The sequence below is a fragment of the Chiloscyllium plagiosum genome, unplaced genomic scaffold (assembly GCF_037043375.1).
Source record: "Chiloscyllium plagiosum isolate Xiang-an unplaced genomic scaffold, Cpla_swu_hap1 HiC_scaffold_23, whole genome shotgun sequence".
In the NCBI taxonomy this organism is placed as follows: Eukaryota; Metazoa; Chordata; class Chondrichthyes; order Orectolobiformes; family Hemiscylliidae; genus Chiloscyllium; species Chiloscyllium plagiosum.
The window spans coordinates 13,667,806-13,683,000 of NW_028270161.1; the positions used below are offsets into that span (position 1 = coordinate 13,667,806).

A 15,195-nucleotide genomic window follows, 5' to 3' on the forward strand; every position below is an offset into this window, starting at 1 on the left:
TTCCTCCTATAGTCCAAAGATGTGCAGGTTAGGTGAATTAGCCATGCTAAATTGCCTATAGTGTTCAGGAATGTGTAGGTTAGGTGCATTAACCATCAGAAATCCAGGGTTACTGGAAAAGGGTAGGGGCCAGGGTGGGATGCTCTTTGGAAGGTCAGTATGGACTTGTTGTGCCAAATGTCAAGTTTCCAGACAATAGCAGTTGTATGATATTCTATGCAGACCCTTGCCAAAGGCTTTACTAAAGTTCAGTAAACAACGTCTACTGCTCTGCGGTCATAGTCTTTTTGGTTACCGCCTCAGAAAACTCAATCAAGTTTGAGACACATGATCTCCCTCGCGCAAGCCACGCTGACTATCCCTAAACAGCCCTTGCCTCTCAAAATGCATGTAAATCCTATCTTTCACAATCACCTCCAACTTACCCACCATTGATGGGTAGACTATTCAAAGGTCTATAGCTCCCAGACTTCTCCTTACAGTCTTTCTTAAATAAAGGCACATTCCAAGCTGCACTCCAGTCCATCGATGATACAAATATTTCTACTAGGGGCCTCACAAATCTTTCCCCTAATTCCCACACCATCTTGGGATACACCAGATCAGATCCTGGAGACCTATCCACCTTTATGTTTTCTAAGACATCCAGTACTTCCTCTTCTACAATGTGAACTGTTCTCAAAATGTAACATTTATTTCCGAGTTCACTAACCTCTATATCTTTCTCCATAGTAAAAACTGACGCAAAATATTCATTTAGTACCTCTCCCATCTCCTGAAGTTTAACACAAAGATGACCTCATTGATCTTTAAGGGGCTTGCTTCTCTCTCTGGCTGCTCTTTTGCTCTTAATGCATTTGTAGAATCTCTTTGGAATATCCTTCACCTCATCTGCCAAGGCTATCTCATATCCCCTCTTTGCCTTCCTGATTTCCCTCTTAAGAATGCCCCTATATTCTTTGTACACTTCAAGAGATTCATAGAGAGATTCAAGAGATTTGGGGTGGCATGGTGGCTCGGTGGTTAGCACTGCTGCCTCACAGCACCAGGGACCTGGGTTCAATTCCAACCTCGCGCAACTGTGTGGAGTTTGCACATTCTCTGTGTCTGTGCAGGTTTCTCCGGGTGTTCTGGTCTCCTCCCACAATCCATAAATGCCCAGGTCAGGTGAACTGGCCATGCTAAATTGCCCAAAGTGTTCAGGGATGTGTTGGTTAGGTGCATTAGTCAGAGGTAGATATAGGGTAGGGGAATGGGTCTGGGTGGGTTACTCTTCAGAGGGTCGGTGTGGACTTGTTGGGCTAAAGGGCCTGTTTCCACACTGCATGGATTCTATGATATATATTACCATTCCTTTACTGTCACTGCATTAAATCCTGGAACTCCCTCCCCAACAGCATATGAATTGCCGCAGTTCAAGAAGGCAGCTCACCACCATCTTCTCAAGGGGCAACTAGGGTCAGGCAATAAATGCTGGGCCCAGTGAGTGCCATTCATATCCTGTGAATGACCAAAAAAACAAGGTACAGAATACAATGCATGCAAGTTCACTGGGAGAATCTGGAGTTTATATGATTGTGGGTGAATAGCTATGAAATGGAATGGTAAATGATTGGAGATTGGTGAGGTTTCAAATGAAGCAGTATAATGACCGACTGACATTACGATTTGTAACCCAAATCAGAAATAAGTCCCAAACATTGTGTGTAACTGGATTTAGTTTCAGCAGGTATGCAGCAAGAGGTCTGGAATGGCCATGGGGATTGAATAGTTTCTGTGGTTTTGCTGCTGTTGAGCTCCATTTAACTGTGGGTCCCACTGGACACTGGTCTGAAGTTTCAAAATGACGGTGGGAACTGTGACTACTCCCGCCTCTATTTTCTATGAGACCTTTATTTGGATGCCCTTAGTTGTTACTCAGGCACAGGGAGGGTCAGGAGAATTGTCTAGAGAACTGTCAACCTGCCCATACCCCCATTGCTGGGAGAAACTGGAAAATCCCAGTCACCCTCCCAGCAGATTGCTTTATGAGCTTAGGAGTGTTCCATCTGATAGTGGAGGGTGGTTTTCCCGGACACCAAATTCGCTTTCTCCTCAAAACAGCGGGCAATGGGAAAGGCATTCCAAGACTCACTGGACAGCCACTGGCCATCTCTTCAGATCCCACATCTCCATTCCTGACTTCACAGTCTGGCTCAGAAGTTAGAGCCGTGGTGTGAGAGGGGCCCCAGAGCTCTGTGCTCCACGGTACAGCAGCTTGTTAATCCCCACTGGTAACTTCCTTGCTGCAGTGAAGTATTTCATTCTCACATCCCAGAAGACATTGCAGCATCGTTACCATGGTGCGTCCCACTTTGTCGACTTCCAGTCGGTCATCCATTTAACTCAAGCTGACAACAATCAAGCAGTCAATTATTCTAATCAAGTGCTAATCTGGCACTTGAGCTCTGACTAGTTAAGTGCTGGCAAATAAATACAGGACTGTTGTTAAGGCATTGAGCTGACAGAATAAGTAAGGCTGTGACCAGTAGGTCTTGACAGTGAGAAATGCTCCAGAATGTGTGCCTGGATGATGGAATGTTTTAAGCAGGTTAATTTGCTTCATTTACTTTCACTATTGTGAGAAGGCAGTAGCTTTCAGTAGCAGTTTGAAACAATCTATGCTGTTACCAGTAGCAACTATGAACATTGGCACATTGAAGACAGTGTTAGATAGCCTGCCACAGCAAAGCTTCTATAATTTCACTCCCCCGTATGTCATTTGCATTATCTGCTGGATCATTTTAACAGAACAAACCGAAGTGTGAGGTACCTGGCTGCAATCTGGATATCAACTCAATACATTGGCTATTGTCATAGTTCTATTCCCAAATGCTATGTTTAATTATTGACTTGTTGGCAGGGTACAAACTGCTGAGAAACATCTCAAACGCAGCATAAATCAAAGTTTTCTTAATAGGCATGCTCTGATGAGTTTAATCAGTGAGATTATCACTATTCCCTATTCGTTGGACTGTTCCAAATCCAGTGCCATTGAAAAGATGTCAAATTTTCTGCTTTCAGATTTTTAAGTTAAATATATTCTGCTGCGGTTGCTGTTTTCCATCTTCCTTTTAAAAATAATGTCCACAAAGTAATTTTCCTCCAGTAAATCCAAACCAGGAGGGCAGAGGATGTATGGAACAGACTTTGGGATCATCCAGTTTCAAAAAAGAACTTGATCCTTCTAAATAGGTTTTGGATTTGCTGCAATGAGGGAGCAATCATGGTTTTTAAAGACACTGAATCCACGTTATTACTGCTACTGTAACTATTCTTCAGGATGTTGCTGGCTCTGCACTCTGTATAGTTGGAAACATTTTCAATCAAGAAATGAACTGAAAGTCTGGATCAAGGCCAATTTTTGTATCCTTATGTATTTGTTAAAAAGAAAATCACAAACCTATTCACATGGGGAAACTTTTCAAATGTAAGTACAGTGAGAGTCGTTATCAGCCAACCGGAACAGTCTGGATCAACTTTCTGAAAGGAATCTTTATTGAGTCGCATTTGAATGAAATCTGTTGTTTGCACAGCATGAAAATTTTATGAGCTCAGTTAAACTCTCATCCCTCACTTCCCACAAATGCCAAGACCACAGGGTACAAAGCTGCTGGTCACTTTGATTGATAGACAAAAAGACAATTGAGAGGCTCTGCTCCCAATGAGGGTGTGCAGGTCGGACACACAACAGCAGCTTTACTTGCATTGGGGGGGGGGGGGAAGAAAGAGTGGAAGTAGGTGGCAACGTTATCAGGCATGATGTTTTCTGATTTAAGAGAGAGGATTGGTGAGACCACAACTAGTGAACCCTACTGGTCTCCCCATTTCAATGAAGGATGTAGATTCACTGGGGGCAGGTCAGAGGAAGAGTACTAAACTAATAGCTGGGATGTGTTGCTGGAAAAGCACAGCAGGTCAGGCAGCATCCCAGGAGCAGGAGAATTGACATTTCGGGTCAGAGCCCTTCATCAGAAACGAGGTCTCGGATTCTGCCTGACCTGCTGTGCTTTTCCAACAACACACTCTCAACTCTGACCTCCAGCATCTGCAGACCTCACTTTCTCCTAATAGCTGGAATGAGTTGCGAAGAAAGGTTAAGATTGTATCTTTTTCACTCATTCACGGGATGAGAGGGTCGTTGGCTAGAACAGCGTTTATTGTCCTTCCCTCACTCCCCAGAGGGCAATTCAGATTCAACCACATTGCTGTAGGTGTGGAGTCACATATTGGCCAGACCCAGGAAGGCAGTTTCCTTCGCTAAAGGACCGTAGTGAATCAGATGAGCTTTTCCAACAATTAAACAATGGATTTGTGGTCATCGTTAAGCTCTTAATCCCAGATATTTTTATCGAATTCAAATTCCACCATCTACCCTGGTGGGATTTGAACTCTGGCCATTAATAACCCAACTTTAGTACCATTAGATTGCTGCTTCCTCTGCTGATGTTTAAATAATGAGAACATGTCAGAGCCTGAGAGCTCTTGACAGAGTGTGTGTGAAAAGGAGATTTCCTTGGGTTGGAAATTCTAAAGCTAGGCATTGCCAATTTAAGACAGGGATGGGGAGTTTTTTTTGCATAGAGGGTCACAGGTCTTTGGAACTCTTCCTCAAAAGGCAGTGGAAGCAGAGTCTTAGGGTCAAATCATCCCAGCCCTGAGTGATGAGGGCAGAGATGAGCAATAAGAGCTAGCCTAGCTAGTGATGCCTTCATCCTGTCAATTAATTTTTTAAAAATAACAGCGGGGAAGAAGCTGTTCTTGAACCTGTTGCGACATGTGTTTAAGCTTTTGTATGTTCTGCCCAATGGAAGAGGTTGGAAGAGACTATAACCGGGGTGGGAAGGGTCTGTGACAATGTTGGCTGTCTTTCCGAGGCAGTGAGAAGTGTAGATGGAAGGAAGGCTGGTTTGCATGATGGATTGGGCTCTGTTCACAACTCTCTGTAGTTTCTTATGGTCCTGGGCAGAGCCGTTGCCACGCCAATCTATGATGCATCCAGATAGAATGCTTTCCATGGCGCATCTGTAAAAGCATGCCTTTTGCTGAAACATACAAGACCTTCAAAGGACTTGACATGGTGGATGCTGGATGTATGCTTCCGCCTTGCTGGAGACTCCAAAACTAGGGTGGAACATTCAAAAACACAAGATCTTTGATTTGACACAGAGGTCGGGGGAGGTGGGGGCAGGTGGGGGGTGGGGGCGGGGAGGGGTGGTGGTGGAGGCGTAAAATGTTCTCTCAGGGGGTCTTGAGTCCGTGGAACTCTAATCCCCAAAAAGTCATGGAGGCATTTTCATTGAACACTTTTAAAGCTCAAGTAGATAGATTCTTCACTCCCAAGGGAACAGACTGGAAAATAGAGCTGAGGCATTATCTGACTAATCACGATGATATTGACTGGCTGAGCAGGTTCAAGGGACTGAATGGTTTAATCCTGCTCCTAATTTGTATGTTGGTAAATAAGGAATGTTACTACATTGTTAAAAATAAAAAATTCAACTAACATGATTAATTAGTAATTATATTGAACACAATCATTTTTTTGAGCATTGAGTTCCATTAATTCAGTTCCTGTAGGTGAAGCTCAAAGTTTGTTCTTTCCAGAACAGTCAATGTAGGCTTAAATTAACAAGAGCTGCTGGCCTTCTCTTGACCCCATGACATGGACGGGACATGTCAAAACTAATCACAGCAATTGTTTTCAGGCATTGAGCAGGGGTTTGACATGACCAGGCAAATAACTAGCATCCAGCTGTTGGTGTGCTTACGGACCAGGAAATAACATTGCTGAAAGTGACACAAAGCAACTTTCCCTTTCCCCCAACCACACACCACGGCTCAGCCCCAATTTCAGGTGAACTTACCTTGGAAGTACCCAAATTCTTACAGCCACAATCCTAAAATTGTCACATCAGTTTGAAGCTCAAATGTGATCATTTTAATTGACTTTATACATTACCCCCCACTTACTGTTTGAATTGTCTATGGACATGCGTTGCCGTGGATCAGTCTGTTTGCTGCAAACCTGTAAACTCTGCATTTGCAATCTGACAGCAGGAGGTAAGGGCTGGCACCCTGTCTACATAAAGAAATACAGCGGACACTTCTTTCGTGACAAAGTTTTGAGTTGGCTAGCAGTTAGGAAGGCAAATGCAATGATAGGAGAAAGTGAGGACTGCAGATGCTGGAGATCAGAGCTGAAAAATGTATTGCTGGAAATGCACAGCAGGCCAGGCAGCATCAAAGGAGCAGGAGAATCGATGTTTCGGGCCCAAAATGTCGATTCTCCTGCTCCTTTGATGCTGCCTGGTCTGCTGCGCTTTTCCAGCGACACATTTTTCAGCAAATGCAATGATAGTCTCCATTTCGATAGGACTGGAATACAAAAGCAGGTACATGCTGCTGAGGCTGTGGTCAGATCATATTTGGAATATTGTGAGCAGTTTTGCGCCTTGTATCTAAGAAAGGATGTGTTGGCCTTAGAGTGGGTCCAGAGGAGATTTACAAGAATGATCCCAGGGATGACCCACCAACTCTCACAGCTACCTGGACTACACCTCCTCCCACCCTGCCTCCTGTAAAAATGCTATCCCTTATTCCCAATTCCTCCGCTTCCGCTGCATCTACTCCCAGTCCCACCACAGAACACACCAGATGGCCTCCTTCTTTAAAGACCCCATTTGCCCCTCCCACGTGGTTGATGATGCCCTCCAGTGCATCTCCTCCATTTCCCACACCCCCACCCTCGAACTCCACCCCTCCAACTGCAACAAGAACAGGACCCCCCCCCCCGGTCCTCACCTTCCACCCCACCAACCTCTGCATAAACCGTATCATCAGCTGACATTTCCGCCACCTACAAACGGACCTCACCAACAGAAATATATTTTTCTCCCCACCCCTATCCGCTTTCCGTAAAGACCATTCCCTCCATGACTCTCCTGTCAGGTCCGCGCGCCCCCCCCCCCCACCAATCCACCCACCCCCCGGCACCTTCCCCTGCCACCGCAGGAATTGCAAACCTGCGCCCACACCTCCCCCCCCTCACCTCCATCCAAGGTCCCAAAGGAGCCTTCCACATCCATCACAGTCTTACCTTCACTTCCACACGTGGTCATTTACTGTATCGGTTGCTCCCGATGCAGTCTCCTCTACACTGGGGAGACTGAAATCTTACTTGCAGAACTCTTCAGAGAACATCTCACACACGAAACAACCCCACTGCCCCGTGGCTGAACACTTTAATTTCCCCTCCCACTCCGCCAAGAATATGCAGGTCGTGGGCCTCCTCCATCGTCAAACCTTAACCACCCGATGCCTGGAGGAAGAACGCCTCATCTTCTGCCTTGGGACCCTCCAACCTCACGGGATTAATGTGAATTTCACCAGTTTCCTCATTTCCCATTCCCCACCTTATCCAAGATCCAACTCTCCAACTCGGCACCGCCCTCTTGATCTGTCCAACCTGTACATCTTCCTTCCCACCTATCTGGTCCACCCTCCTCTCCAACCTCTCACCATCATCCCCACTTTCATCTACCCATCGCATTCCCAGCTAACTGCCCCTCAACCCCACACCCCTCCTATTTATCTCTCTACCCCCTTGGCCCAAAAGCCTCATTCCTGAAGAAGGACTCTGGCCCGAAACATCGATTCTCCTGTTCCTCAGATGCTGCCTGACCTGCTGTGCTTTTTCAGCACCACACTCTTGACTCTGATCTCCAGCATCTGCAGACCTCACTTTCTTCCCAGGGATGAAGGGCTTTCCAATATGAGGAGTGGTTGAGGGCTCTGGGTCTGTACTTGATTGAGTTTAGGAGCACAAGAGGAATCTGATTGAAACTTACAGAATACTGACAGAGCTGGATAGGGTGGACAAGGGTAAGATGTTTCCACTAGTAGGAGAGACTAGACCGGAGGGCACTGCCTCGGAGTGAAGGGATGACTGTTTAGAACTGAGATGAAGAGGAATTTCTTCAGCCAGAGGTTGATGGATCTTGGGACTCATTGCCACAGAAGCTGTGGAGGCCAAATCATTGAATGTCTTTAAGATAGAGAGAGATAGGTTCTTGATGAGTAAGAGGATCAAGGGTTATAGAAGAAGGGGTTGAGAAACATATCAGCCATGACTGAATGGTAGAGCAGTCTCAATGTGCTGAATTGCCTAATGTGCTCCTAATTCTTATGGTCTAAGGATAAATCTGGCTTAATTACATAAAGCTATTTCATAAAATTTACAAGTTCACAACACAGCAATGAATGCTTGTCCCACCTGCTTCCTAATAACCAAATTCACCAGAATGCGGCATCAAGTCACAAAAGCCTTGACAGTGTCAGAATTGATCACTGGGCTTTGAAGATTTCCGAGCTCAGCAGCTCTGTGGATGAAGAATGAAAGAGGAAAGAAACCTTTGGTTCTTACATCAATCACAGTGCTGCGAAGTAGGCATGTTTATGTTGGAGGAAGGCTGAATCGTTGTTGGCTACCATAGGTCCCTAGGTGGCACTCTCACCTCCAGCTCAGAGGGTAGGGGCTTAAACAACTCCACGGACCTGAGCACAGATGCTGAGGCTGAAACTCTAGTGCTTCCCTGTGTTTTCCTGGATGAGGCATTACAACAGCTTCTCAGGAGGATGCCAAAGATCTTATTACATTCTTGCAAAAAATTGGAGTTCTCCCTAGTATCTTGGCCAATAGTTAATTACTTTTTCATGCAGAGGATGGTGCGTGTATGGAATGAGCTGCCAGAGGAAGTGGTGGAGGCTAGTACAATTACAACACATAAAAGGCATCTGGATGGGAGATGAATGAGAAGGGTTTGGAGGGATATGGGCCAAATGGGACTCGATTTCTTAAGGATAGCTGGTTGGCATGGGCGAGTTGGACTGAAGATTCTGTTTTGGTGCTATGCATCTCTACGTATGATTATCATATCTATGATCAGGTCATTTTCACATTGCTGTTTATGAGACCTTTGCACGTTGGCTGCCACGTTCCATTTTCATTGGCTCTGCCGCACTTTTGGTCTTCCCGAGATCATAAAGAGCACGTTGTAAATGCAAGTCATTCTTTCTTTCTGTTGGGCATTCAAAGGGGTAGACAGGAACATGGATGCGAGGCCACAATCAAATCAACGATGCTGTTATCAAATGACACAGCAGATGTGGGTGGCACGGTGGCACAGTGGTTAGCACTGTTGCCTCACAGTGCCAAAGACCCGGGTTCAATTCCCGCCTCAGGCGACTGACTGTGTGGAGTTTGAACGTTCTCCCCGTGTCTGCGTGGGTTTCCTCCGGGTGCTCCGGTTTCCTCCCACAGTCCAAAGATGTGCAGGTCAGGTGAATTGGCTATGCTAAATTGCCCGTAGTGTTAGGTAAGGGGTAAATGTAGGGGTATGGGTGGGTTACCCTTCAGCGGGTCGGTGTGGACTTGTTGGGCTGAAGGGCCTGTTTCCACACTGTAATGTAATCTAATCTAATCAAGGGGATAAATGGTGTCCTCTTGCTATTAGTTTCTACGCTAACACATTCACACATTTTATGTCAGCATGAGACAGAATCGCTAGTTGGGCAGTATTGCTAATAGCTATGGAAATATCCAGGAAAAATGTTTTCCAGAGAGGAGTAGAGACAGAGATTAAAAAAAAAACATTTCGGAAGTTGAAGACTAAAACCCCACTGATTAATGTTTTCCAAGCATATTTCTGACCATCAGCTCCATGACTCATTGACAGCTCACCACTAAAATTACTTTTTTAAAAGAAATACCCTTTGAACAAATTCCCAGATGTAGTTTGATTAACTAAAAACAGAGTCAGTGAAGGAGGCATCAAAGCACAAGTAATTAGACAGGATGCTTGGTACTCCTTAGGCATTTCAGAGCCTATTAGTAACTACTTCATATTGAAAAAAAAACTGAGAGTATGTAAGAGTGTTCAACCACTAGAGTGCAGCAGTAACCTACACATCACCGCAGAAAGCTTTCATCGGTTTCTTAGCTGCGTCACAGTCTTCAACAGCAAGTAGCATGTCCTAAGATTGGATAATTGTAGAGACATACCACACACACAAACAGAACCTTTGGTCCAACTTGTCCATGCTGACCAAGGTTCCCAAACTGAACCAGTCCCACTTGCCTGCGTTGGGCCCATATCCCTCTAAACCTTTTTTTTTAAAATCATGTACCTGTCCAAATGCCTTTTTAAACGTTGTAACTGTATTTGCATCGACCACTTCCTCTGGCAGCTCATGCCATGAACAAACCACCCTCTTAAAGGTGCACAGTGACTTCTGAATGCTACAGCTGAGATAAATACTGTGTTGAATTTCAGCAAAGGAAAGCAGGGGCAGTCAGTCCAGAATCAAGGCCAGTGATCCCCTCAAACGGGATCCTCCAGGTTAGAATGGAGGTTTCTCTCGTCTCATGGCGTCACTGACAACACCAGCATTTCTGGCCCATCTCGAATTTCCCTCGACCTGAGGCCTGTTTCGAGGGGGTGGGGGTTTAAGAGTCACTCGCATTGGTGAAGGTCTGGAGTCACATGTCGGCCAGGTTAGGTTCTCTAGTATGGGTTCTGATTGTCATGTGACCCACAGACCAGAGTTTGAGGTTACTGCACAACAGTAGCCTGTATATGACGACATGGCGACAAAGTACAGCACATTCTGTGATGTACAGGTTCTGGCCTCCTAGTAGAGGACCAGCACATGACTACTGAGGTCACCGTTACATCAGCACTTACCTCAAAGGCTCAAGAACAGTTTATTAAACCCTGTCACGATAGTGAGATCAGTAGATTTACTTACCTAAAAAACATCCATTTACAATAATCATGCTCCCCATAATGGAGTTAAAAATCACACAACACCAAGTTATAGTCCAACAGGTTTATTTGGAAGCACTAGCTTTCGGAGCGGTGCTCCTTCATCAGGTGGTTGTGGAGAATAAGATTGTAAGACACAGAATTTGTAACAAAAGCTTACAGTGTGATGTAACTGAAATTATATATTGAAAAAGACCCAGATTGTTTGTTAAGTCTCTCATCTTTTAGACCCCATAATGGAAACTAGTTTTACCCAAATTTATTAACGGAATTTAAATTCCTGTTACCATGGTGACATATGAACCCAAACCATTCATAAGAATGTTAGAGACAGGAGTAGGAGTAGGCCTTTCATCCCCTTAGGTCTGCCCTGCCATTTTATAAGATCATGGCTGATCTGTCGTTAGCCTCAAATCTTTCATGTCAGTTCCTCATAGCCCTCAACTCCTCAATCTTCAAAAAAAAACATACTTCTTTGAAAAATCTTTATTGTCCAGCCTTTACAACTCTCTGGGAAGGAGAACTCCAGGCCGCTGGGAGGAGAAATTCCTTTGCATGTCAGTGTAAAATGAACATCCCCTTATTCTGCAACCTCACAAAAGGATGACTGAATTAATAGCGTCCAAAAATAAAAGTGAACAATTTGAGAGAGTTCGTCACCATCTCACTGGGTCTTGTTTGTTTTGAAGGTCATTTCCAGGAAGTGAGCGAAATGCTGTTCCTGTATGTGCTGAGTCACAAAATGAAATTCCTAGTAATATTACATTGCAGCCAAGATATTAATCATTTCAAACCCAGGACCTGCCAGAAAACAGTGGCAGATTAACTCCTCTCAGCCCACTCTTGCTGTACAAGCAGCTTGAGAGTCAGTGTAGGGCAGTGATAATGGGTTGGGGGGATACATGAGCCCAAGGACATGGATGTCTCTCTTGGCATTTCACTCAGTGCCTCTTCCTTGAGGATTGGTCTAGACCAAGAACGCAGCAAAACAACCAGACATCTAAGCTTACATGTGTTTGTACGCACAGGGCTCTGGATAGTGATGGAATTGGGAGAAAAATCAACCAAGATCCTATCAGGTCAATGGAAATTGAAGCCAACTGCAGCTCTGATCAATAAGGTAGGTAGGAATTTCATTGCTACAATGCTATTGCCTCATCTTGAGCATACACTGTGTTTGACGTTTTGTTCCTATCAACACTGCCACACCACTTTGGAAGTTGTCGGTTGGATAGACTGGTTTTTAAACGTTAGGAGAAAGGAAGGACTGCAGATGCTGGAGATCAGAGTCAAAAGATGCAGCACTGGAAAAGCACAGCAGGTCAGGCAGCGTCTGAGCAGCAAAAGAGCTGACGTTTCAGGCATAAGCTCTTCATCAGGAATGTTTTTGACTCTCCTGCTCCTCGGATGCTGCCTGACCTGCTGTGCTTTTCCAGCGCCACACGTTTTGATTCTTTTATATGTTCATAACTTTATTGAAAATATATATTCTGCTGTTTGCTGCAAAATGGCTGCCTTGCTGAGCTTCTCACCATCTATGTCTGGTATCAGTGTTTTCAGGGACTGGCACCCAACATTGATGCTTTGTATCACAGTTCTCGTCCTCCCTCTTCCCATCACCTCTACCCAAGCCCCACCTCCTTGTACCATCGCCATTGTCCAAGGATTTCTAGTCATGACCCCTGACATCACCGGAGGACAAGTGATAGTCCCCAAGAATGGCCTCAGCTGGTACTGGGCGGAAATCAAACCTGCACAGTTGGCATTTTCCTGCAGCATGCCCAGCCAATCCAGGCAACTGTGATAACCAGTAGCTGGAATGCCTTCATCACAGACAAATCCAATAGTAAAGGTTGATCCAGGTGCAATTAAACTAAGGCCCCAAGGAAAGGCCAAATGGCTTGTTACTGTGCTAGAAACTTATGATATTTTAATGCTGAATCAACTCCCTAACACTAACCAGCCAGGAAGCAGAGCTGTACATAGTGAATGCTCTATCATCATCAAACTCAAATGAAAGCTGGAATATCAAACTTGGGACGACACGGTGGCTCAGTGGTTAGCACTGCTGCCTCACAGCACCAAGGACAAGGGTTCGATTCTGGCCTCGGGCAACTGTCTGTGTGGAGTTTGTACATTCTCCCAGTGTCTGTGTGGGTTTCCTCCGGCTGCTCCAGCTTCCTCCCACAGTCCAAAGATGTGCAGGTCAGGTGAATTGGCCATGCTCAATTGCCCATAGTGTTATGTGCATTCGTCAGAGGGAAATGGGTTTGGATGGGATACTCTTTGGAAGGTCGGTGTGGGCTTGTTGTGTCAAAGGGCCTGTTTCCACACTGTAGGGAATCTAATCTAGAATAAACTTACATCATCCATATGAGCAGCTGCTGCCTTATGGCAATTACTGTTAAATATGTTTTCAACCCAATAACTAACTTGGGTTGTGAATGCATATATTAATCCTAAATGTTATGAAATACTAAGCCTATATTTAGCTATGTATTAAGTGTGTGAAGTGTTTGCCAATAATATTGCACAAGCCATCACAAAATGTATAAATTCTCAAGTAAACCATAAGATGACCCATTTGCCTGACCAACTGCTACGCAGGACAAAAGCAACTCACACTAGGTTTCATCATTAACAGAAAAATAACTATTTATACAGCACAGTTAACTTTAACAAACGATAGAGGTAAGGAAGAAATACTCACCTATTACTACACAACTTAAATCATATATCTTTAAAACCCTCGAATACTTACACACTCATTCATGATTAAGTTAGACACTTGATTTGGATACCATGGATGGCAAGTAGATAGAAAGAAGAAAAATTCAGAAATCAAAATCCCAGAGGTCAAGGCAATGTTAAATAGTCACGTACAGGCTCTTTCGATTTTTTAAGCACTGATACCATATTGATTTCCTTAAATTGACACTCCAATAATTGATCCTGTGGATGCGAGTCTTTCTCATGAAAATTCCCTTAAGCTTTCTTGTTTTTTTTCCCCTGTTTCTTTCATCAGAGGGCGAGAGATGTGTCGAGTTTGCAGGCTCTAGTCTTTAGATTTTTTTGTAACAAACTGTAGCTCAACCATAGGGCGATGGTCAGGCAGAATCTCCTTTACACAAAGCCTCTCAGTGCTACCCAGGCTTGAAGTATCTTGCTGACTGCTTCGCATAGCTAAAAACATGCAGCACCTGGGTTTTCCAAGTTGTAAAACTCCCCTGGTATTTCCGCTGTACAGCAGTCCAACTTCCATTTCAGTTTATAGTTCCAGAAAAGAAGAATGTGGTTCCCTTGTGTTGTAGGAGCTTGCTAACATGTCATACCTCCTTTGATTTGTTTTATCATTCTCGGGTTTTATTTAACTGGAGTAATGACTGGGAATAAATTTGCAACTTACTGCTGCAGTGTGATTGCCTGTTAAAGAAACGGCTTGATATTTCTTTCTAAATGGGAAAGTAAATGGACTTTCTATGACCGATGAAGGGCTTATCTTCAAAACATCGACTCTCCTGCTCCTCGGATGCTGCCTGACCTGGTGTTTTCCCAGGGCCACACCTTTTGAACTTTATATGACAAATGCCCAACTAGCATTGGTTTTAGTGAAAGCGATGGAAGCTGAACAAATCTCCAAACAGTCTGTCACATGTGAAATCATATAATTATGGAAAGTGCAACGAGCTATGCCGATGATGAGACGACCTGCAGGTGAATACAATATTCCATCACCTCAGTTGCAGAGTGAGATAGAAAGTGAAATACATGACAACAAGAAACTGCAGTTGCGGAAGGTTTAATTGAAAGTGTTGAACAAACACAGTTTTCGTTTTGCTGAGATTGAGGATGGGAACTTTCTCACTTCAGAAAATGAGAAGATGGAACATTCCTTTTCTTTCGGAATCATATGTCTTTCCAACAAGCCAACAGCTGAAAACCTATACAGACATTTTCGATACGAAATTCCAAACTTTGATTTGAAGGTAAACACCAGTTACCATTTTTTTCTGGTGAGGATTAAGCCCACATATTGCATTAGAATTGCTGTCACTTCTGAATTCAATGTTTCTCACTGCAAGATAAAATGAGTAGACACTGATTTAGAGTTCTTCTCCCTACTTACTACTTTAACAGCAAGTTTATTCAGTAATGTGATAGACATCTTATTATTCCAATATGTTCAAACTGGAAATGATTACATTGAATTCTGAGGGGCCTCTCACAACAGAAGGAGCTAAGGTGGAATCAGCAGGGGCATCCACAGGACCAGGAGTTACTTGTCAGTGTCAGCATTTAGGAGAGCTTCTGTAGCTGCACCAGGACCTGA

The 15,195-nt window shown here is 44.3% G+C and overlaps 1 long non-coding RNA gene across 4 annotated transcripts in view; it reads right to left on the minus strand.

The window, feature by feature from the left end:
* Window positions 1-14,648: 14,648 nt before the first annotated feature.
* LOC148145815 (uncharacterized) overlaps window positions 14,649-15,195 on the minus strand; it is a 65,931-nt gene continuing 65,384 nt past the window's right edge. For all 4 annotated transcript variants that reach the window (XR_015761059.1, XR_015761058.1, XR_015761060.1 and 1 more), the window contains one exon: window positions 14,649-14,940. This is a non-coding gene — a long non-coding RNA (uncharacterized LOC148145815). The remainder of the gene's footprint in view (window positions 14,941-15,195) is intronic.